The sequence below is a fragment of the Erinaceus europaeus genome, chromosome 1, assembly GCF_950295315.1.
Source record: "Erinaceus europaeus chromosome 1, mEriEur2.1, whole genome shotgun sequence".
In the NCBI taxonomy this organism is placed as follows: Eukaryota; Metazoa; Chordata; class Mammalia; order Eulipotyphla; family Erinaceidae; genus Erinaceus; species Erinaceus europaeus.
The window spans coordinates 72,285,161-72,310,758 of NC_080162.1; the positions used below are offsets into that span (position 1 = coordinate 72,285,161).

General features: G+C 45.5%; 1 protein-coding gene across 3 annotated transcripts in view; it reads right to left on the bottom strand.

Annotated features, from left to right (window-relative positions):
- STK35 (serine/threonine kinase 35) overlaps positions 1 to 25,598 on the bottom strand; it is a 102,010-nt gene that overhangs the window by 39,710 nt on the left and 36,702 nt on the right. The window contains exon 4 of one of the 3 annotated variants that reach the window (XM_060187513.1): positions 15,336 to 19,954. The exons of the other annotated variants lie outside the window; for them this stretch is intronic. The gene's annotated coding sequence lies outside the window, so the exon portion shown is untranslated. Of the gene's footprint in view, positions 1 to 15,335; positions 19,955 to 25,598 lie in introns of those variants that run through there. 3 annotated transcript variants of the gene reach the window in all.

Below are 25,598 nucleotides of genomic sequence, written 5' to 3' on the forward strand. Positions count from 1 at the left end.
CCTTTGCAAAACTGGCTAGAGAGGGATATCAAGAAGATGCTTAAAAGAGGGGCTGGTGGTGATGCACTGGTATAGCACACATGTGCAAGGACCTGGGTCAACCGCCCAGTCCCGACCTGCAGGGGGAAAGCTTCACAAGTGGAGAAATAGTGCTACAAGTGTCTCTCTTTGCTCTCCATCTGTTTCTCTCCCTTCTCTCAATTTTTCTGTCTCTATCCAATAAATAAGTAGAGAAATAAAGTATTTTTAACATGTGTGCTCAACCAGGTTCATCACTGGCCGGTCCCAGTATTTTAAAAAATTTAATTTGGATTGGTGTATTAAACCAAAGTAAAAGACTCTGGGAGTGGGTGGGTGGGGAGAATACAGGTCCATGAAGGATGAGAGAGGACCTAGTGGGGGTTGTATTGTTATATGGGAAACTGGGGAATGTTATGAATGTACAAACTATTGTATTTACTGTTGAATGTAAAACATTAATTCCCCAATAAAGAAATTAAAAAAGGGAAAATAAATTAATATAAAAATTTTTTTAAAAGAAAAAAAAAAGACTCTGGGGTGGGTGAGTGGGGGTGGGGGAAGTACAGGTCCTAGAAAAGGATGACAGGGAGTCTGGCGGTAGCACAGTGGGTTAAGAGAACATGGTGCAAAGCTCAAGGGCCAGTGGAAGGATCCTAGTTCGAGCCCCGGCTCCCCACCTGCAGGGGAGTCGCTTCACAGGCAGTGAAGCAGGTCTGCAAGTGTCTATCTTTCTCTCCTCCTCTCTGTCTTCTCCTCCTCTCTCCAGTTCTCTCTGTCCTATCCAACAACAAAGACATCAATAACAACGATAATAACTACTACTACAACAAAAAACAACAAGGGCAACAAAAGGGAAAATAAATAAATTTTAAAAAATTAAAAAAAAAAAGGACGTCAGAGGACCTAGTAGGGTTTGTATTGTTATGTGGAAAACTGAGAAACGTTATGCACGTACAAACTATTGTATTTACTGTCGAGCATAAAACATTAATCCCCCAATAAAGAAAAAAAAAGAAAGAAAATTCATTTGGAGCGCTTGGTGGCACACCTGGTTGAGTGCATATGTTATAATGTGCAAGGACCTGGGTTCAAGCCCCTTGTCCCCACCTCCAGAGGGAAAGCTTTGTGAGTGGTGAAGCACTGTTGCAGGTGTCTCTCTGTCTCTCTCTCTCTCTTTTCCTATCATATCATCTGCAAATAGTGAGAGCTTGACTTCTTCCTTTCCAATCTATATTCCTTTGATTTCTTTCTCTTGCCTGATTGCTAGGGCAAGAACTTCCAATACTATGTTGAAGAGTAACGGTGACAGTGGACATCCCTGTCTAGTCCCCGATCTGAGGGGGAATGCTTTCAGCTTTTATCCATTGAGTATGATGTTGGCTGTAGGTTTGCTATATATGGATTCCACTATCTTGAGGAATTTCCCATCTATTCCCATTTTTTGTAGTGTTTTGAGCATGAATGGGTATTGGATTTGGTCAAAGGTTTTCTCTGCATCAATTGAGATAATCATGTGGTGTTTGGTTTTGCTTTTATTGATGTGTTGAATGACATTGATTGACTTACATATGTTGAACCAGCCTTGCATTCCTGGGATAAATCCCACTTGGTTGTGATGAACAATCTTTTTGATATACTGCTGTACCCGGTTGGCCAGGATCTTGCTTAATATTTTGGCATCTATGTTCATCAGAGACATTGGTCTGTAGTTTTCCTTTTTTGTTGTGTCCCTATCTGCTTTGGGTATAAGGGTGATGTTGGCTTCATAGAAGGTGGAAGGGACACATCAACAAAAGTAAGACCAAAAACCACATGGTCATATCAATAGATGCAGAGAAAGCCTTTGACAAAATACAACATCCCTTTATGATCAAAACACTACAAAAAATGGGAATAGATGGAAAATTCCTGCAGATAGTGGAGATTATATATAGCAAACCTACAGCCAACATCATACTCAATGGTGAAAAACTGGAAGCATTTCCCCTCAGATCAGGTACTAGACAGGGCTGCCCACTATCACCATTACTATTCAACATAGTGTTGGAAGTTCTTGCCATAGCAATCAGGCAGGAGCAAGGAATTAAAGGGATACAGATTGGAAGAGAAGAAGTCAAACTCTCCTTATTTGCAGATGACATGATAGTATACATGGAAAAACCTAAGGAATCCAGCAGGAAGCTTTTGGAAATCATCAGGCAATACAGTAAGGTGTCAGGCTATAAAATTAGCATTCAAAAGTCAGTGGCATTCCTCTATGCAAACACTAAGTTAGAAGAAATTGAAATCCAGAAATCAATTCCTTTTACTATAGCAACAAAAACAATAAAATATCTAGGAGTAAATCTAACCAAGGAAGTGAAAGACTTGTATACTGAAAATTATGAGTCACTACTCAACGAAATTGAAAAAGACACAAAGAAGTGGAAAGATATTCCATGTTCATGGGTTGGAAGAATTAACATCATCAAAATGAATATATTACCCAGAGCCATCTACAAATTTAATGCTATCCCCATCAAGATCCCAAGCACATTTTTTAGGAGAATAGACAAAATGCTACAAATGTTTATCTGGAACCAGAAAAGACCTAGAATTGCCAAAACAATCTTGAGAAAAAAGAACAGAATCGGAGGCATCACACTCCCAGATCTCAAACTATATTATAGGGCCGCTGTCATCAAAACTGCTTGGTACTGGAACATGAATAGACACACTGACCAGTGGAATAGAATTGAGAGCCCAGAAATGAGGTCCCACACCTATGGACATCTAATCTTTGACAAAGGGGCCCAGACTATTAAATGGGGAAAGCAGAGTCTCTTCAACAAATGGTGTTGGAAACAATGGGTTGAAACATACAGAAGAATGAAACTGAATCACTGTATTTCACCAAATACAAAAATAAATTCCAAGTGGATCAAGGACTTGGAGGTTAGAACACAAACTATCAAATACCTAGAAGAAAATATTGGCAGAACTCTTTCCCACATACATTTTAAAGACATCTTCAATGAAACGAATCCAATTACAAAGAAGACTAAGCCAAGTATAAACCTATGGGACTACAGCAAATTAAAAAGCTTCTTCACAGCAAAAGAAACCACTACCCAAACCAAGAGATCCCTCACAGAATGGGAGAAGATCTTTACATGCCATACATCAGATAAGAGTTTAATAACCAACATATATAAAGAGCTTGCCAGACTCAACAACAAGACAACAAATAACCCCATCCAAAAATGGGGGGAGGACATGGACAGAATATTCACCACAGAAGAGATCCAAAAAGGCCAAGAAACACATGAAAAAATGCTCCAAGTCTCTGATTGTCAGAGCAATGCAAATAAAGACAACAATGAGATATCACTTCACTCCTGTGAGAATGTCATACATCAGAAAAGGTAACAGCAGCAAATGCTGGAGAGGGTGTAGGGTCAAAGGAACCCTCCTACATTGCTGGTGGGAATGCAAATTGGTCCAACCTCTGTGGAGAACAGTCTGGAGAACTCTCAGAAGGCTAGAAATGGACCTAGCCTATGATCCTGCAATTCCTCTCCTGGAGATACATCCTAAAGAACCCAACACATCCATCCAAAAAGATCTGTGTACACATATGTTTTTGGCAGCACAATTTGTAATAGCCAAAACCTGGAAACAACCCAGGTGTCCAACAACACATGAGTGGCTGAGCAAGTTGTGGTATATAGACACAATGGAATACTACTCAGCTGTAAAAAATGGTGACTTCACTGTTTTCAGCCGATCTTGGATGGACCTTGAAAAAATCATGTTGAGTGAAATAAGTCAGAAACAGAAGGATGAATATGGGATGATCTCACTCTCAGGCAGAAGTTGAAAAACAAGATCAGAAAAGAAAATACAAGTAGAACCTGAAATGGAATTGGCGTATTGCACCAAAGTAAAAGACTCTGGGGTGGGTGGATGGGTGGGGAGAATACAGGTCCATGAAGGATGATAAATGACATAGTGGGGCTTGTATTGTTAAATGGGAAGCTGGGGAATGTTATGCATGTACAAACTATTGTATTTACTGTTGAATGTAAAGCATTAATTCCCCAATAAAGAAATAAATTAAAATAAAAAAAAGAAGGTGGAAGGGAGTATTCCTGTTTCTTCAATCTTGTGGAAAAGCTTTAGAAGTATAGGTATTAGCAACCAATAGCACAGCTATGTACAAGATACTGGGTACTGTACAGCAAACCCTAACAAAAGGACTTTTCAAAGTTAACCCAATTACCAAATAATGTGATGATAACATTAACTATTGATTGTCTTTTTGAACCCTAAGACAGCAGGAACCTCACATCTCCACTATAGAGCCTCTACTTCCCCCAGTCCTGGAACCCTTGGATAGGGCCCACTTTCCCGTATGCCTCTCCCAATCCATATCAAATAATATTGCATCAGCCAATCACAACCTAACCAACACAACGATTGCCACCTCAACATGCTTCACTTCAGACTGTGTCCAGAGACTTCACGTGTGGAATGACAACCCTTCAACTTCATTACTCGGGTGAGACCTTTCCTTTCATAGTATACTCTAATTCCATCTCAGGTGGTTCACTTTCTAACAAAGTCCCAAAACCTAGATATACACCAGTTTCTGTGAGAGAGAGCATATGTTCACACGTATCCATAAACTACTGCAAAATATATGCCTGAAAGCAGAAGTGCACTAGAGTTTGCAGTGAGTACCCCCCTAACATTTCCTCTCCACTATTCCAAGTTTTGGGTCCATGATTGCTCAACAATTTGTTTGGCTTCGTATGTTAACTCTCTTTCAGTCACCAGGTTCCAGATGTCATCAGGATGCCAGCCAGGCTTCCCTGAACTGAAGACCCCACCAATGTGTCCTGGAGCTCAGCTTCCCCAGAGACCCACCCTACTAGGGAAAGAGAGAGGCAGACTGGGAGTATGGACCGACCAGTCAACACCCATGTTCAGCGGGGAAGCAATTACAGAAGCCAGACCTTCTACCTTCTGCAACCCACAATGACCCTGGGTCCATGCTCCCAGAGGGATAGAGAATGGGAAAGCTATCAGGGGAGGGGGTGGGAGATGGAGATTGGGTGGTGGGAATTGTATGGAATTGTACCCCTCCTACCCTATGGTTTTGTTAATTAATCCTTTCTTAAATAAAAAATAATAATAAAAAAAGAAGTATAGGTATTAACTGTTTCCTGAAGGTTTTGTAGAATTTGTTTGTGAAGCCATCTGGTCCAGGACTTTTGTTGTTGGGGAGATTCTTAATAACTATTTTAATTTCTTTGTCTGTGATTGGTGCATTTAGGTTTTGTATTTCTTCTTGGTTCAGTTTTGGAAGGGCATATGTTTCTAGGAATTGTTCCATTTCTTCCAAATTCTCTAGCTTGGTGGCATATAGTTCTGCATAGCAGTTTCGCATGATTTTCTGGATTTCTGTGATGTCAATTGTGATATCTCCTCCATCATTTACAATTCTATTAATTTGAGTCTTCCTCCCCCTTTTTTTTTTTTAGCGAGTCTGGCTAGGGGTTTGCCAATCTTGTTTAATTTTTCAAAGAAACAGCATTTGGCTTCATTGATCTTTTGTATGGTCTCTCTTATTTTCAACGTTGTTTATTTCTGCTCTAATTTTAATGATTTCTGTCCTTCTGGTTGCTTTAGGGTTCCTTTGTTCCTCTTTCTCCAAGTCCTTAAGGTGTGCAGTCAGGTCCTTTATTTGAGCTTTTTCTTATTCTTTAATATGTGATTATATGGCTATGAGTTTGTCCCAAATATCTTGATAACTTGTGTTTTTGTTTTCATTTGTTTCCAGGAACATTTTAATTTTTTACTTGAGTGTCTCTCTGATCCAGCGGTTCTTAAGCAGTATGTTGTTGAGTTTCCAAATTCTGTGACTTTTAATAATTTTCTGTTTGTTGTTAAATGTTAACTTTACTCCACTGTGGTCTGAGAAGATACTTGGGATAATTTCAGTGCTCTTGAATTTGTTGATGCTGTCTTTGTGGCCTAACATGTGGTCTATCCTTGAGGATGTGCTGTGTGAATTTGAAAAGAATGTGTATTCCAGTTTTTTGGTGTGAAGGACTCTGAAAAGAGGTCTAGTCTGCCCATCTCTTCATTTAATTATCTTGTTTCTTTGTTGATTCTCTGCTTCGTTGATCTGTCTAAGTGTGAGAGTGGGGTGTTGAAGTCTCCCACTATTATTGTATTACTATTGATGTATTTTTGTAGTTCTTTCAGTAGGTGCTTGATGTATTTACATGGCCCCTCATTGGATGCATAGATGTTAATAATTGTTAATTCTTCTTGGTTTATTGATCCTCTAATCATTATGTAATAGTCTTGCCTATCTTTTATTACTTTATTTAATTTAAAATCTATGGTGTCAGAGATGAGAATGGCTGTTCCTGCCCTTTTTTGTGGTCCATTAGCGTGTATGATAGTTTTCCATTCTCTCTCTTTTCCTATCACTGCCTTCCCTCTCTTGATTTCTGACTGTCTCTACCCAATAAATAAAGATAATTTTGGGGAGTCAGGCGGTACCACAGTGAGTTAAGTGCAGGTGGCACCAAGCGCAAGGACCGGCATAAGGATCCCAGTTCAAGCCCCCGGCTCCCCACCTGCAGAGGAGTTGGTTCACAGGTGGTGAAGCAGGTCTGCAGGTGTCTGTCTTTCTCTCTCCCTCTCTTGTCTTCCCCTCCTCTCTCCATTTCTCTCTGTCCTATCCAACAACGACGACAACAATAAAACAAGGGCAATAAAAGTGAATAAATAAATATTTTTTTAAAAAGATAATTAAAAAAAATTTAAATGGCAGCATTAAAAAATTTAATTTGAGGGGGCTAGGCAGCAGCACACCAGTTTACGTGCACATAGCAAGAAGCACAAGGACCTGTGCAAGGATCCCGGTTTGAGCCCCAGGCTCCCCACCTGCAGGGAGGTCAGTTCACAAGTGGTGAAGCAGGTCTGCAGGTGTCCATCTTTCTCTCCCTTTCTATCTTACCTTCCTCTCTCAATTTCTCTCTGTTCTATGCAACAACAGCAGCAGCAACAACAATAACAGCAACAACAACAATGGAAAAAATGGCCGCCAGGAGCAGTGAATTCATAGTGCAGGCACTGAGCCCTATTGATAACCCCAGAGGCTATAGAGATATAGATAGATAGATTTGATAGAGTGAAAGTCCTGGGAAGTGAGTTTGGGGTCCTGAGAGCAGAGAATTGGCTGTTCTCGTGGTTGAAGGCAACTGGTCCAACTCTGCAGGCATCCATGGCTAATCGCCTTTTGTTCTCAAATCACTGCTCATTTGATGAGCCAGGAAAATAAAGGGCTACTTTTCTGAATTAGAATTGGATGGCCGTCCCTCTATTCCCCATCCACCAGCCTGGCCTAGTTGCCTGCCCAGGATTATTATTACTTAATCTTTTAAATGTATTTTTAATTTATTATTGGATGGAGATAGTGAGAAGTTGAGAGGGGAGTGGGAGATACCTGCGGTCCTGCTTCACCACTCATGAAGTTTTCCCCTTGTGGGTGGAGACTATGGGCTTGAACCTGGGTACTTGCACACTGTGATGTGAGTACTTAACCAGGTAGGCCACTGCCTGGCCCCTGCCTGCCCAGAATTGTGGGACACATGGCACAGGCTGCACTTTACTAATGAGCTGGGACTAGACCCCATGTTTCCAAGTCCCTGAAGCCCATCACACCTTAAGACTCTCAGAATATGTCTCTAGAAGCAGAGTGTGAAAGAGACCACAGCACCAAAGCTTCCTTGGATGTAGTGGTGGCTGGGCTTAACAACTGGGTCTCGCACGTGCCAAAGCAGTGCACTATCCAAGTGAGCAATTCTGCTGGCCTCAGAATCTGTCTTCAGCAATCGCCATTCTAACTCTATACTTTTTGCCAAGTCTCAATCAGGATCCTCAGCTTGTGGCATGCAGAAAGTGATACATATTAGGGGCTGAAGAACCAGTTCTCTGCTGAGGGAATTCAGGTCAAAGTGTAGCTCATCTGTGAATTTCCCAGTGCCCAGTGAAAGTCAGTGCCCAGTGAATGCTCAAGCCCAGCAGGAAGCAAGCATAGTAGACTTTGGAGAGAGCTGTGGCAGAAACCAGAGCTACTGTCTTTTATTGGTAAGCTTTTAAATCTCCTTATTTGTATTAATTCCCTTGGTCCTGAGGTCAAGGGATGTCACTGGTTAGGGCATCTTGCCATGTGCTCAGCCCAGGTTTGAACCCAGGCATCATATGGGAGTGCCATGGCACTGAGGAAGCCCCAATGTTATGTATGGTGTCTTTGTCCCTCTGAATGCAGATGGCAGCTTGGGAGTGGTAAAATCATGCATGCATGAGGCCCTCAGCTCCGCAAAAGGGTAACAATTCATTTAATGCTCAGAGCAATCCCATGATGGAGTTCATCAACTGTTCCATCCTGGAGACAAAGATAGCTATGCCCAGAGAGGTGAAGACAATTGTCCAGGATGACTGATATAGGAAGTGGCAGACCTGGGATTCTAACACACCACTTGCTTCAGCACCCACCTCTAGTGTCTCCCCATGCCAGAAGGGTTCTGACACACAGCTGGCACTAAGTGACTACTGAATAAATGACATGCCAACAGACAAAAGCCCAAGTCTATAATTCTCCTGGCAACAGCCATTATCCCAGGGCAAAGTAAGGCATCTGGGCCCCCTAACTTTGATTATTCCTTATTGATAATGATAATACCTGGCCTTTATTAGAAGGAGCCAGAGACACACTTGTGGGGCCAAGTAACTACTTGCCCACCTGACACCCAGTTTCTCTTCCACTTTAGTAAGGAAACTGCTGTCCCCTTGGTTGCCTAACCTCCATGGCACTGCATGTGGCCATATGCTAGTACTTGCATGTTTGAAGTCATGGGTTCAATCTCTGGCATCACATGTGCCGGGAGTGTTCTTATCTATCTCATTAACTCAGCTAATCTTCACAAGTAGCATCACTAGGTCCTATGGATTGTAAGTGCACGATCTCATAAATTCTCAGGGAAATTAGTGAAGTGGGTACTGGCATTGCTCTCATCCAGTAGATGACTAAACCGAGGTCTAGAGAGCATCACGCCATGGCCACAAGGCTGTAAGAAGCAAAAACAGTGGGTTGGGGAAACATCATAATGTTATGCAGAAGGTTGTCAGGCCTGAGGCTTCGAGGTCCGTTTCAATTCTCAGCACCATCATAAACTAGAGTTGAATAGGGCTCTAGTCTCTTTCTCCATCTTCCTTTCTCTTCCTCTGTATCTCTCATTTAAATGAAGTAAGAGGTGAAGCAGTGATCCAAACCTCCTGACTCCCCCTCTACCCCAACTACACACTGTCTAGCACACTGAGAATGTGCACAGCATCTCAGACAGATGGATCTGTTTAGGCTTCTTGAGTCTGGATCCAGTTGTTTTTCCATCCTCTGCCACCTCTAGATTCTTAAACATAGGTCAGGTGGCGGCAATGCCCACTCCCGTCCCTGTGCTGCACGTCCCTCCCACATTCCCAGAACTGTGGCCAAATGGCGGGAGATGTGGCCGACCTCTGGGTCTGGCTCCTGCTGTATGATGTCTCCTTCCCTTTGGAGGGCCGGAGACAAAACATAGGGAACTTCTGAGTCAGGTCCATCAGACTGGGATCTGCTGTCCACCTTACTTACAGAAGCCAGTGCCAGGCTGTTCTGGGTGTGTGGCTTGCAAATTTTTTAAAGGTCCAAGAAAGAGATTTGGTAGTTTGTGACACTGGTGAGAATGACATGAAATGCACATTTCAGTGTTGATAAAGTTGTGGGCACACAGCCACATCATTTATTTCCATGTGGTTTCTGACTGCTGGAGTTGGAGACCTGCAACTGAAAAACCTAATTTCTTTTTTGATCCTCAATTGAAAAAGTTTCCTGATCTCTGCTCCAGAAGGATGAGATCAAACCCTAACAGTATCATCATTCACATCTGGTGATTCCTTTGCAAGTAGCTGATCTATTCCTCCTCCCCAGGGGCTGGTGAGAGTGAGACTGAACAGACCTGGAGGATGAAGAGAAGCTGCATGACCAAGGGCTCAAGTGCTTGGGTTCGTGAGGGCGAACGCCCCCCACTGGGGAGGCTCACTGGGGCCTGCTGACATACATGTTCTTACCTATCTACTTAACATGTATGTATTGAATGTCTACCACAGACCATGCCAGGCTGTCTAAAGATTTAAAGATGGGGGCTGGGCGGTATCACAGTGTGTTAAATGCATGTGGTGCAAAGTGCAGGGGCTGGTGTAAGGATCTTGGTTGGAGCCCCCAGGTCCTCGCCTCCAAGGGGGTCGATTTGCAAGTGGTGAAGGTCTGCAGATGTCTTTCTCTCCTCCTCTCTCGATTTCTCTGTCGTATCCAACAACAACATCTATAACAACAATAACAACTACAACAAGGGCAACAAAATGGGAAAAATGACCTCCAGGAGCAGTGGATTCATGGTGCAGACACTGAGCCCCAGTGATAACCCTGGAGGCAAAAGAAAAAAAAAGATTTACATATGACATCTCTCTCTATACCCACACTTGCATGTAAAGTAATACTGTACATAAAACCTAGTACTATAAAGAAAAAGCAGAGGTCTAGGGACTTGAGAGATGACTTACCTGGCAGGGCACCTGCTCTGCAATGCACAAGGCCCCATTTCCAGTCCGGAAAAGCACATGCAAGTGTCATGGTCCGGGGGTGGGGGATTCTGGTGCTGTGGTGCCTTTCCCTGTCTGAAAAAGCCAATCCATTTTCCCTTTGTTTTTGCCCTTGTTGTTTTATTGTTGTAGTTATTATTGTTGTTGTTATTGATGTCTTCGTTGTAGGATAGGACAGAGAGAAATGGAGAGAGGAGGGGGAGATAGAGAGGGAAGAGAAAGACAGACACCGGCAGACCTGCTTCACTGCTTGTGAAACGACTCCCCTGCAGGTGGGGAGCTGGGGGCTCGAACCGGGATCCTCTCGCCGGTCAGTGTGCTTTGCACCACCTGTGCTTAACCGCTGTGCTACCGCCCGACTCCCGAAAAAGCCAATCCAAATGGTGGCATGCTGCATGCACAAGTCTCTGATGCCTGGAGAGACCTCAGGCATATGAGTAGAGATCTGTATGAAGCAGTGAAGTAACACTCTCCAGGATAAGGAGAGAGAAGAACTTCAAAGGCCCTGAGATGGAAACTACTTGTGTGCTAAAAAATCAGCTGTAAGGGCCAAAGTCCAGGCAGAGAACACAGAGAGGTGCCGGGAAGCAACCGGACCTGCACAGAGCAGAACCAAGCGAGGAGCCCCCAGGTCCTAAGGAGAGGGTCTGGGTGATAACCCAAAGGTGATGGAGACCTGAAAGGCCTTTGCATTCTGGTGGGTGCTGACAATCTCAGAAGGAATCTGCTGTGTAAAGATTGGCCTGAATGGTGGGTGTCCATGCATCCACCTTTGGATCCTCAGATGAAATATAATGAGATAAAATTCTTCTGGGAGGCATGGGGATGCTGCAATTCTCAAGTGCAAAGAAAAAATTGGATGTTATGTCTGTTGCAGTCTGCAGGGGCGGTGTGGGCTCAGGGCCCACAGCTTGAGCCAGAGAGGGCCAAGGCTCATGTCAAAGAGCAGGCTGTGCCTGAAGTCTTCCCTAGGCCTCCCCCTCAGCTGCAGGAGCTGCCCTTTTAGACCTGAGATCCAGCTCCAGGCTGACTGCCCATTCTGGGTCCTTCCTACTCTGGACCTGGAGCTGCTGGTCAGCAGGGTCTCTAGAGCACTGAGCAGACAGCTGAGAGTCAGAGACTGGTCAAGACAGGAGGGGGGTAGACTGGATAGGGAACATCAGGAAGGGTCCAGCTGTCTGTTATTTTTTAAATGTAGAACTAGAATTTCATGTATATGTGATACTATTGCTAGAGAAGAGACGACATCACCACACTATTCCACTAGCCATGGTACTCTGTGGTGCCAGAGTTCGAATCCAGGGCCATGTCATGGTAAAGTGCATGTTCTACCAGGTGAACTATCTCCCAGTCCCCTGCCTTTCACTCCTTCCACTAGTGTGGACACTGCTCTACACACCCACACCAGACCCTTCCTTGTAGGGCCTGGGTGACACACCTTTCTCCTTGGTAGTCTGGCACTCGACAGATAAGAGCCTGTCAACAGTGCCCAAGCCCAACACACCGAGTGCTCTCTGAGCCTTTTTCTAAGCCTGTCTGAATGAACTGGAAGGGGCCAGGGCAGAGAGCAGGTGATCCTCAGTGCAGTCCCTGCCTTACATGATGCATGAAGCTTCCCAGTCATGCCTACTACTCTATGATGTGGGTATTTACTAGCAGGCAGATGAAAAAAGGAAATCAGTGAGGTGATCTTCCTCAAGGCTGTGCCATGGTTTTGGAACTCTACTGGACCTCTAACACTTGCTGGATCAGGGCTGCATCAACCATCAAAAGCACCTACTTGCTGTTCTCCCCTTATCTGCTATCAATGTACAACAGTGTAGACATATGCAAAACCAGTGGTGGCTGCAATAAAGACAGTAAACACATGTCTGTAGGGACGTGGGGTAAGTGGAGCCTTCATGTGTTGCTTGTGGGAATGTAAAATGGCACATATGGTCTCTTTGGAAATTGAAATAACCATGTAGTTGCCATATGACCCAGCAATTCTGCTAGATGTGTTTGCACTCAAGGAATTTAAAAATAGGTCTATGTTCCCCTTTGTGGGCCCCCATAAGACCCTGCCCTCAAATTGGATCAACAATGGTAAAGAATGTTCCATCCGCCAAAGGGAGGATGGACAAAATACTTTGCTACACCGGAGGAAGATAGGTCCTGATACTGGAGCAGCTTGGAACGTTCCTACTTATGCCACAGAATGTGAGCTCAGATCTACAGGGATGCAGAGGTCACATAGGCTCCTAAGCTTAATATGGGCCCCAGATCACATCAAATTGATGAGGTTTACAATCTACATTTATATACCTTTCCCGAATTTGGGAGCTACTCTCTTCCCTGATCCAGCTTTCTGGTCCTTCTCCCAGCCATGACATCATCTTCCCAGACAATAATTAGGATCCACCTGCATATCAGATTTCAAGCTCAGGCAAAAACAAAACAAAATACTAGTATAGCCACAGGCCCTTTGGAATATAACTAAAATATACATACTAGCTATCTACAAAATGGAGGACCCCCCAACTCTTCATCTGCACTATTCCAGCCTTTAGGTCCATGATTGGCCAACAATTTGTTTGGTTTTGTATGTTAACTCTCTTTCAACCACCAGGTTCCAGATGCTAACATGATGCTGACCAGATGTCCCTGGCCAGTCAACCCCACCAATGTGTCCTGGAGCTCTGCCTCCCCAGATCCTTTCCCCACTAGGGAAAGAGAGAGACAGGCTGGGAGTATGGATCAACCTGTCAATGCCCATGTTCAGCAGGGAAGCAATTACAACCTTCTGCATCCCACAAGGACCTTGGATTCATACTCCCAGATAGTTAAAGAATAGGAAAGGTCCTTGTATCACCCATGGATGGGATAGAGTTCTGGTGGTGGGAATTGTGTGAAGTTGTACCCCTCTTATCCTACTGTTTTGTCAATGTTTCCCTTTTATAAATAAATAAAAAAAATAGGTCTATGTACAAACCTGTACATAAATGTTCATAGTATTACTGTATAGAGACCCCAAATGGAATCCCAACTGTCTACCAACTGATATGATATTATAATGTGGCATTTCCATACAGTGGAAGTTTGGTAACAAAAAGCAGTAAAAGCACTGCTTTTAAACATCGTGAAGTGACGCAAAGGGTCACGTATTGTATGACTCCATTTATCTGGAATGTCCAGAACAGGCAAATCCATGGAAACAAGAGGTAGATTAGTGGTTGCCTAGAGCTGAATGTTTGAGAAGGAATGAGAAGTGACTGTTAATGTGTATGGGCTTCTTCTTTGAGGTGATAAGATGTTCTAGAACTAGTGGCAATGGCTACAGTTCTGTACATTCACTTGTACTCTTCAAAGAAGTAAATTACCTCAATTTTATTATTTTTTACCAGAGCACTGTTCAGCTCTGGCTTATGGTGGTATGGGGGCTTGAACCTGGGACTTTGGAGCCTTGAGCATGAGAGTCTGTTTGCATAACTATTATGCTATCTACCCTCTGCCCTCCCCTCAATATTGTTTAAAAACAACAAAAAAACTTGTGGGTCATCCTTCTCCAAGCAGAGTAAGACAGAAGAATCTTACGGAAGAAGCTTCCTTACCAGCAGCCAGAGACAGACTCAGGCCTGGAATGCAGCTTGGTCACTTTGAGATGAGGCAGGAAACCCGTCTTATCTTCCTTCACATACATTCCAAAGTTCTGACTGTTGCCCTGCAGCTTTATTACTCCTGGCTTTTCCAGGTCTCCTCAGGAAAAGCTAGAGCAGAAGAGTGGTGTCTCTACATCAAACACCATCCCTAGTGTGATCAGGGCATGATGCCAGGCTGTGAGGTGCTGAGTCAGGGCTTAGCACTCAGCAGGCTCAGGGAGAAACCCACATCTGCTTCTTTGGGGGAAATGGATCTTAGAACCCTTTGTTGAATGGTTACCAAGTGCCAGGCCCAAAAAGCTATCTCCATTCAACCTCAACTGCTCCAAGGCAGCTATGAGCAGCTACCACCCTCTATCACTCCATGTGGAAATGGCCTAGCCTCTTTGGAAAGATGTACTACTGCACGATGAAGCTGGCTGTCCCAGCTGGAACACAGCAGTTCCTGTCCTCATAGCACCAAGAATCTGTTGAGCAGCTTGGGCTTATTTCCTCCTTTGAGAACAGTGCAGGGACCTGCAGCTCCTACCTTTTAGCTAAGTTCTATCCTCAGGCACTGTAGCTTTTACAGGTCACACAGAGAAAGATCATACTCTCACCCTCATACCTGCCTGGCTCCATTTGAGTCCTCTGTCCACACAGGAGCCACTCCCTGAGTCCTGAGGGAACTTTTCAGGAAGGTCCCTGCTGGTGTGGTCTGATAACCCTTCTTACCTCTACATTAGAAACTCCAGAGACCAGAGTCTGTAGAAGTGCAGCCCTAGGGCTGTGTGTAGAGGTGGGCTCCAGTGGAATCCTGGGCCCCTGAACCCAGGCCTGGCGTAGCAATACCCTTCCCTTCTGAGTGGCTGCTTCCTCACCAAGCAGCCAGTGTCCTCCTTTCCTGTGAGACTGGGGGGCTGGGGGCTGTGTCTGGGCTGGCTTCCCCATCGCCAGACTGGTGGCGACAAAACCACAAGCACTCATTTTCAAATCACGTATGGCTTCTTCGATCCCATCAAATAACTTTATTCACACAGACGTCCCTTAATTTACAGAGCCTCAGTCATTCATACACATTAGGGGGATCCACAGTGTTCAAAGAACTTAAATAGCATGTATCATACCAACCTAAGTAAACCAAGTACAAAAAAAATATTCATATAAAGTTGTTCACACGTAGGTCCTAGATTACCAGCTTCTGTGCAAAAAGAGAAAAAAAAAAAAAAAAGGAAAAAAGAAACAGTATCCTAGTATCTAAAACTAACTTTGTGCCTGGGTTAGACCTTCCTCATAACCAAACTGGCCCCATATTGATGTGAAAATCATCAGTCTTCCCTTGATCTGAAGGGAAGAGGCCCCCTGTAGCACAAAATATATTATGTCCCTAAACAAGCCCCCTTTCTCCCTGTGGCTTCTCATGAAAAACAAATCTGGGGGCTTCTTTTGTTAACTCCTGCAGTGTTGAGGGACTTGGGGCAACCACTTGCAGTGAGCAGTCACCTTGATGGCTGTAGATGCTGCCATCAGCTTATCCTTTTGCACACCTCCTGGTTTCCCTCTGAGCCCCCTGCCTGTCCTCCTGAGGCAAGAGCAGAGGGCCTGCATAGTCCCGAAGGCCACGTCTCCACCCCATGTGGGAGGAGTGTCTCTGGGCTACAGCCCCAAGCCTGGTGGCCAGAAAAGAGCAAGCTCGGCTCTTCTCACTCAGGCCACCAAGTCTGAGACTCCAGCAGCTGTCTGCCTGGGGGCCACCAGGTCAGCCTTGGAAGGGAGATGGAGCTAGGGGGAGGGGGCACACGCATATGGTGTTCAGATGGAGGGGACTAACCCAAGAGCTACGTTTAGAGTGGAGTCAAATGTCCCCAGACTGGGGGGGTGTGGAGGGGATGGAAGCATATGAGCATGTGGTGGGCAGGGCTGGAAGCCCAGGTCAGACGGAACAAAGTCAGGGCAGGGTGCTTCCCCACCCCCCCAACAGGAAGCCCGACTCCTGCTTTTCTACGTTTGTTTCCAAAAGTACCCCAAGGCTGAAGCAGACATTCATCCCACTAGAAAGGTAAACCACCAACAGCATAAACAGGAAGACTCCCACAATGCCAGTTCTTTTCCTTTTCTTAGGAAAAGACGAGCAAAAAAGAAAAAAGAAAAAAATTATTATTGCTCCACTGTTTTTTTTTTGTTTTTTTTCCAGAGACAAGTGATATGTTAAGGAGCAGAGACTCCCAGGGAAAGGGAATGAGAGGCTGGGAATGTCCAAGGACAAGAAGGCTGCGAGGAAGGTAGTGAGTGGTCTTAGCACCGCAGGATCAGGAACAGAGAGAGCAGGCCAGGAGCCCCTGCCTCTGGGGCCACTGCCTTCATTTGCTCTGGGGCCGCCCCGGCAGTATCATAAAGGAGGCAGGCCCTGTCCAGAAGTCCAATCTCTTCCCGGTGCTGGGCACGCTTCTCCTCTAGCTGTAAACAGGGTATTTCTAACGTAAACATTTCAGTACACTCCCTCAGAAAAGCAGCCATGGGGCAAACCATGTCTGAACAAGAGGAAAGAATCCCATTTTCCTGTCCTAGCACCTCTGGGATGAGAATAAGCTAAGGCCTCTGGCCTTAGTCCATGGTGCCCAGAGGGGTCAGATGGAGCCAGTCTTCAGAGAGCAGACTGTGGCATCCTCCAGGATAGGGGTAAGGGGCAGAGGACCTGCTGGGCAGTAATGAGCAAGGGTGTGGCTGTGTCTGACACGCGATTTTTCTGTCCTGGCAAGAGCTGCTAGTGAGTGCCCTGGGGGTGGATTGGGGAGACATGTGCCCAGCCCTCAGGAAAGGATGGGGGTACAGTAGGGGATTAATCCTTCCCACATGGCTATCTGAGTGGGGGTAGGGCTTAAGTGACAGATGGGCAGAGACGGGAAAAAGAAGTCACATACTTCCAACTGAGCCAGGAGGTCTGGTCAGGGAAGAGCAATGGAATAAGGCACTATGATCTGTCTTGTTGATTCCTCTTGAAGAGGGGAAAATCAAGCTCAGATCCATAAGGACTGAGGCTCAGAACTTCCCTCCATAGGCTATTCTTTTCACAGATTCGAAAAGAGAGTAACTAACTGACTGGACTACTGTTCTGAGGTTTGGAAACTCGGACCTGGACAAGTTTGACAAACTTGGTGGCATTGAGATGTTACAGTCAATAGGCAGGTGGAAAGGCAGGAAGCAAGGAAGCTGGCAGACAAGGTGGACAATAGCTCTGAGAGACGGGAAGCCTAAGCTAACCCTAAGAGTAGAGCTCTGACAGCATCTCTTTAGGTGGACAGAGTGGAGACAGCAGGGGAGGGGAAGGCGGGGCTGGGAGGGGCGTCTGGAGCGACTGAGATGGCCCTAGGTGTGCTAGTACAGGTTGGGGGCCTGGCAGATTAAGGACACACATGAAAGTTGGCTACAAGCCCCTCTAGGATGCCAACTTCCACCAAAAGGTACAAACTGCTTATGATCTACAGGGGACACGTATGCCAAGAAAAATAATCAAGGGCTATGGGGCAGCTCCAGGACCCTACCCAGACAGAGAGCCAAGAGACTTGGAAGGGCAGGATGAAAGACAGGCAAAAAGGTAAAGAGCTTGTTAGGCATCAAGCCCTGGGGACTTTAGAGCATGAGTTGCAGCCAGGGAGAGTTGGGGGTGCTGAGTTTAGGGACTGTTTTTCCCACCTGTACAGAGAGAGACATAGTTGCCCCCACGGGAAGGCAAAGTGGGGGGCTGAGGAGAGAGAGCACACTACAATTAGGGGATGCCACACTCCCAGCTGTAGCTCACAGTACACGGGGGGGGGGGGGGCTGCTGAAGAAACAAGAGACAGGTGGTCACCATGGATTCCTATCAAGAGGGGGAGGACGGGCTGCCAGCCAACTGTCTGTCTACCCAGGAGGAGCAAGAAGCACTGCTATCTGAGGGGCTTGAGAAAGGGTGAAAGAATGTGGACAAACATCCTGGCAAATTTGGCTTAATGTGTGCTGGTGTCTCTGAACTCTCTGGGCTGTGAGGCTGGCTGGCTTTGGGACAAAGCCCCCAACGTTGGTCACACACCAACTTAAATATTCCAGCTACCTCCCCTATAGATTCTATGCTGGTTTCTAAAAATAAACAGAAAACAGAAATAAACACAAAAGAATTCCTTTCTCTTTCTCAAAGACCTTTTCATAAGATATGAAAATCCTTAGCTAAAATAGCTTCCAGATGAGGGGGGAGGAGATCCAGGTCCAGAGCCTATGAAGAGGGAGGCCAGAAGAGCGACAGCTGAGGAGAACGGCCATACAGACAGACAGAGAGGGAGGGGATGTAGCAGTCATGACTGGAGAAATGTTAAGGTGACAAACCCACAACAGGTTCAGTCAGTCACCTCCCTCTCAGTAGATCCATTTCTCCCCACCAGATATTTTTACACTAAGGGGTGGGCACTCCACAGTAATTCCTGGGAGGGGGAGAGAGATGGCGCTTGACACTATGTCACCATGTGATGTGACACCATGGGGGCGCAGCACAGAGGGCACACCTTTCACTTCGAGGAAGCAATGGTGGCAGCTGGTTCAGGACACCACCCTGTTCTTATGGCAATGGTCACAACTGGATCTGTGACCTGGATGCTTGGTGGGCACATCTGGGCAGGCGATGGTCCTGGAGGCAGAAGGTGATAGGGCGAGGACCTCACAGGAATGACAGCTGTTTGATGAAGACTAGGCAGGTGCTTGGCACAATAGTTGTATCTTCTTCCCCACCCTACCGGCAGGTATCTTCATCTGAGAAGATGACTAATAAAAGAGTAGATCTGTAGAGTTGGAATGGCATGAAAGTACCAGCCAGTGGGAGATGGTTACGTTCTGCCCCTCGATCCCCTCCTCCCACACACACAAAAGAGCTCCTGTTGTAAAGGGCAGAAGAGCTGGCTCCCACTACTCCTGGTGTGGCCTGGGACTTCTAAAAGACCACAGCTTGGGGACCTCCCTTCTTGAGGTCTCCCAGAAAACTCCCATTTATCTCTTCCAGGTGTTTCTTCAACTTTGATCATTCCCATGGCCCAGTGGGCTGGAAGCTCAGAGTTCAGCAGTCCTTGCATCTGCCAGGAGATGGCAGGGAGGCCTCTTTATGTCATGCCCCCCACCCCACCCTGCCATTCCAGAGAAATCCCCAAATTCCCCAGAGAGAGGCAGGCCTTCTCTGGGGAAGTGAGGTGTAATAAGTAGAACTGAGAGGCGGTAAAAGACAAACAGGGTACATAAAGGACAAAAACAAAATAAAAATAGTTCCCTAACTGCTTATACAAATTAAACATGAAATTTATACATAGGTTTTTGTCCGTACTGAATTTTTTTTTTTTTTTAAAGAAACTGGTGCCTGTCCACAGCATAGTGTCCTGCTCTTCTGTCTTAATCATTTAAATTGGGGAGGTGGGAGGAGGGAGAGAAAGACAACAAAACTTTGAAAATCAAGTAAAACGAAAGGGGGAGGGGAGCGCAAACAAAAGCTTCACATTGCTGGAGATCCAGCTGTCTGGGAGATCACCAACCGGCCAGCCACCACCTGTACCCTCTGCTGTCCTGTGCGAGACATGATGAGACTGTGGGTCCCGAGGATCAACCTGGAAGACAGAAGGCGGGAAAGGAGTGGACACTGGGTCAGTGGGCTCCTGATCCTCACTAGTTGCCAGCACCCAACCCAGAGGTTCAGAAGCTTTGCTGTGCTGGGGGCAGGGTCTCTAGACCTAGAGCAGATCTAGCTTCACTACAGCCCTGTACCTTCCCCACCCTTATCTGCCACCTGCGCAGGCTGACAACACAGGTCTGCGCCACCCGTCGTCGATCTTGGGGAGATTCTGCCTAGCCCTCGAGAGAGGCAGTGGGGCACCCCAGACTCTCACGGCTGAGGTTCCTGGTTCAACCCCCAGCACAGCTTGCACTGGAGTAGTACTCTGCTTTGTCTCTCACCCCTTTGCCTGATGAGAATCTCATGTGTAATAAATACCTATCTTTATTTTTTTTTTAAGAATCTTTAATAGGGGGCGCACATAGGGGTATGGCAATATTGGAAAATGCCACCTGTCAGCCTCATTTTCCTCTGAGAAGTGGTGGGTGCTTCTTTTAAGGTTTGAGTGGAATAGTGACTACAAAGTACCTAGTCACAGCAGAAAGTTAACATCCTCTGTGAGACCGTCCTCTCCCAGTCCTGTGTCTCCAATGAGTATTTATAAGTGTGTTAAGATTTAAGGAGTTTGTGGTCCTCAGTCACTTAACCGTTCAAAATGATTCTCACTGGATAAAGGTAAGGACACACATGAACAGCTAGGGGAGTCTAATAAAACCTTCTGGAAAGCAATCTGGTGGTGTTTTCAGAGCTTCTGATATGTCTAGACCTACAGACCCACTAATTTCACTTCTAGAAATCTAGCTTAGTCGATAATTCTAAATATGAAAAGGGCTTTATGACTGAAGATGTTCATTGAAGTATTATTTAAATCATGAGGTGATAAGCCACAAATTCCAAAAGAGATTTAAGCAAATGTTCCATCTACTCATCACATTGGAAATGAGAGGGCTGTGAGGCATTCTGAACATGACAGGAGTATCACTTCCCTGGGCTATCAAGTTTTGTGGCACACAGGATGCTTGTGACTACATTAAGAATACCTCCAAGCATGAGGAAACTTGGCAAGAAAAACATCAAAATGCTATCCTTGTCATCAGTGTGTTGTCTCTCCCCACTTCTGCTCTGTGTTTTTAAGACTAAGTATATATCACACTATGCTTTACTTTATAATGGGGAGAGACTGCACTTTCATGAATGAGATTCAATTGGCAAACACACACCCTCCCCCGAAATGAGTTATCCAAGAGGCCAGACCTGGACTCTCCCTGGGCTCCTCCATACACAATGGAGAACCCACACACCCATTAGATGAGAAGCTGGCTGTGTGGTCCCCGCTTCACTGTACAGGTGTCTGTCATGGAGTAAACCAGGATGTAAATAAAGGCACAGGAAACACTGGCTATCTCAGGTCCTTTTCCCTCTGCTGCTTCTGATACCCTGAATAAGTCCCCCCCCCCCCAATCCAACTTCCATTGGAAAGTCTAGACTTATCAAGCCTACTGCCTTCTTCCTATGCTTTCAGTAGATGAGTCAGGTCAACCAGAAGATGTGGGGGGGGGGGGGAAGCTTGTGTGGAACCTCACCATCCAAGACACTAAGTCACCAAGTCCTTGTGAAATATACAAGAAAGCCCAGGGTAAAGTAAACAAACAAACAAACAAACATGGTGTGTGTGTGTGTGTGTGGGATACGCTCTTCAACACTTCCCTCCCCTCCCCGAGGACCGCCTCTCTTCAAAAGGAGGACTATCATTAGCAGGAAGGTGGCAGCTGAAAAACAGTGTCATCAAGAAGGCAAGAGACTCGGAAGCCAGAAGTCTCTTGACATAAGAGACTAGTGGAAAAGCATGGCACAGGTCAAACCAACTGCACAACACTTTATCAGGAGCTCTTGGGACATCAAGCTCTTAATCTTCTGTAGCCACTGGGTCCCCAGCCAGGAGGAGAGGCTGACATTTCCCACAGGCTCTGGCCCTTCTGAAAAGGGCCTCAGAATAGCCTACAGCTCTACATTCACTGTCATCATCCCCCATCCCCCTCCAGCAGGGAAGAGGGAAAATCAGAGGGCTGTCCTTCTGTAGAGAGGCCAAGAAGGATGGCCTTATTCAGGGAGCTGATGGCAGCAACCTTATAGGAAGATACAGGAGTTCTTTCTACAGGTCTGAACAGGAATGCCTGAGATCATACAGTTCTGGCTGAAGGAGCAGGACATCGCCTGGGCCCTTCTGCTTCATCAGAACAGGTGGCACACCTGTTTCTGTGCTGCTTGAAATATGGCTTAAAACTCGTTCCCACCAGGGTTTGCCTTGTGTCTCTCAGTGTTTGGGAACCGCTAGCTCTGGCCAAAGCTCTCTGAGAAGCCAAGATACATCTGCCTAGCAGAGTGAGAAATAACAATGTAGGAAACCACAGGTGACATCTGCAGTGTGTACCATCTTTCTTTCATCTGCCTGGTCACCTGTCTTATGAGGATAGATTTGCCTCTCTTAACAAGGGAATAAGCCTAAAGAGATGGAGTAGCCTGCCTATATCACAGAGTCAGTGAGTAATAGAGCCTGAACTTAATCCAAACTTTCCCCAGCATCACTGCCCAAAGTGTTTCCACTATCTGGCAGTCTTCATTTAATGCTTTCAGAGCCGACTTAGCCAGTGGTTCTAATGGCCTAGACAGTGAACTCAATATTTAACATCTACTGCCTCATTTCATCCTAAGGACATATGAAGTAGGAGCTACTGCCACCCTGGTTTCTGAGAAGAGGACAACGAAACTCAGGGAGAATTATCTACATCTCTAGCAATTGATAGCAAGAGTTTGAACCCACTGCCTTGCTCCAAAGAGAGAGAGAGAGAGAGAGAGAGAGAGTTTATTTTATTTACTAGAGAGAAAGGGAGGGAAGCAAGCAGGCCAGAATACTACTCAGGCACATGCAGTGCCAAGAATCAAGCCCGGGGCCTCATGTTTTCAAGTCCTGTGCTTTACCGGCTGAGTCAACTTCTGAGCTGCCAATGCTGTTGTTGAATATTTGTCAGTAAGGTGGGGGGGGGGGGAAGGGGGAGGACAAGAATCAGAGCATCACTCTGACACCTGTGATGTTGAAGATCAAACTTGGTTTTCTCATGCTTGCAGTTCAACACCTTACCCACCGTGCTACCTCCTGGGCCACGAAAACTACCGTATTTTTAATATGCAATGTTGTAGCCGAAGATTCCTTCCTCGACTGCAAGAGTTGAAGTGGATTTTTAAAGTCATGTAATTCTTTCATTTGTAAACAGTTTTGCTTAGAAAAAGACTCATGGTAGGTTTGGTTTAGGATTAGCACAGGTCTGCTGTCTAGAACACAAAAGAGGATGTGGTGACCACTGGCCAGTGAGCAGCCTTCTGGTAACTTCCTCTGCCAGCTGAGCACTTATTTGTCTGGTCTGCCCAAAGACTATGGAATTAAACTGCTCCATTTAAGACCATTAGTTTGGAAACCAGAAGCTGGGGAGGGCCTAATGTATCTGAGGATGCAGTGATGGGGCTGAGATCAACTGGGAGTCAAAAGGCCCTTATTTCTCTACCTACAGCCACAGACGAATGAAAAATCATTTTTTCGCTGAAATCTACATATAGCCTCCCCACTTGCTGATGTCAAAATGTTATTTCCTTAATGAAATATGAAATAAGTAGAAATGGAGTGATTTAAAAAATTAGTCCATCCCCCGCCACACACACACACACACACACTGCTGGTGGGAATGTAAATTGGTCCAACCCCTCTGGGGAGCAGTCTGGAGAACTCTCAGAAGGATAGAAGTGGACCTGCCCTATGTCCCTGCAATTCCTCTCCTGAGGATCTAATCACACTCACCCAAAAAGATTTGTGTATATCCATGTTCATAGCAGCACAATCTGTAGTAGCCAAAACCTGGAAGCAACCCAGGTGTCCAACAACAGATGAGTGGCTGAGCAAGTTGTGGTATATATATACACACAATGAAATACTACTCAGCTATTAGAAATGGTAATTTAACCTTCTTCACCCCATCTTGGATGGAGCTTGAAGGAATCATGTTGAGGTAAGTCAGAAACAGAAGAATGAATATAGGATGATCTCACTCAGGCAGAAGTTGAAAAACAAGACCAAGAGGGAAAATACTACGCAGAACCTGGACTGGAGTTGGTGTACTGCACCAAAGTAAAATATTCTGGGGTGCTGTGTGTGTATGTGGGGGTAGGTCCTGGAATACAATGGCAGGAGGACCTAGCAGGGATTGAATTATGTGGAAAACTGGGAAATGTTATGCATGTACAAACTATTTTATTTTACTGTCGACTGTAAACCAATAATCCCCCAATAAAGAAATCAAATAAACAAACAAACTGGCTTCCCTTGTGGTCCAGGAGGAAGAATGCTCAACTTTCAGCACTTAGGTTCATGAGATCCTTAGCACTGCATATGCTAGAGTAATGCTCTAGTTCTATCACTAATGAATAAATAAAACTTTTTAAAACCTGCGGGGCTTTATTTTGTTTGTTTTTCTTAAAAAAGGGAGTGGGGAGAGAAAGAGTGAAGGTGAATGGCAATGCTTCCTTTAACCAGACACAAGACTATGTAAAGTCCATTTCAGAGATGACCAGGCCAAGGCTCAGGAGGTGAAAGCACAGAGGCAGGTAACCTCAGGTCACAGAGGGCAGGCAGGACTAGCTCCCAAATGAGTCACTCTTTACTTGACACACCAAAGCAGCTGGCTTTTCATCCTCATCTATGAACAAGCCAGCCTTAAGGGGTTCAGTGGCCCCAGAACTGTCTACTCCAATCTGTCAGAGGAATTGAGGCCAGTGAGCTGAACTTCCGCATGTGTCATTCCTCCAAAGCTTTTGCTAACAAAAGTAACAAGAGTGTACTTAGAGAGGACAAAACCAGGATCTCTGTACTGGGTACAACCCATGGCACAGGAGTGGGCGTGGAGACAACAAAGATAATTTTCTTCAGTTTTCAGGTCTGTGGAAGGGGCACAGTATAAGGGGAAAGGAAGCACAATACCAGAGATCTCTAAGCTTACACAACTAGGGCTTCCCAGCAAATGACATACTTTATGGTTTGGTCTGGGCCCTGATCAGAAGACCAAACAAGACAGAAATGTAGGAGTTGGTTCTAAGTGTGTGGGAAATCTCATTCAAGAGCACACCACTGAATGGCACACAGAAGATGCTGTCGAGGGCATGGACATAGAAGTAGGATAGCCTACTCCTGTTAGACCCACTACTACCTCTGACCATAGCAACAAGTTAAGTCCCTCAAGCCTCAGCCTTCTCAATTTAGAGTCTACTTTGCAGGGCATAAGAGAGTAGTGATGGGATCTGTAACAGGTCTAGGAAGCAAACTGGAGTGTTCAATAACCTGCAAATTGAAGACAGGAGATAGCCTAACAGTTATGCAAAAAGATTTTCTGTCTGAGACCCCAGGTTCAATTACTCACACCAGCAGAAGTACTGTTCTGGCTAAAAAGTAAGTAAATCTCATCCAAACCAAGTATACACCCCACAAAAATCGTACAAGATACTGTCACTGGCCCAAGTGAAAATCCCAGACTAACACAACTTGGTCTCCAGTCTTCATGTGAAGTGATAGCCTTGAAGTGGATGGGCCTCAGTAA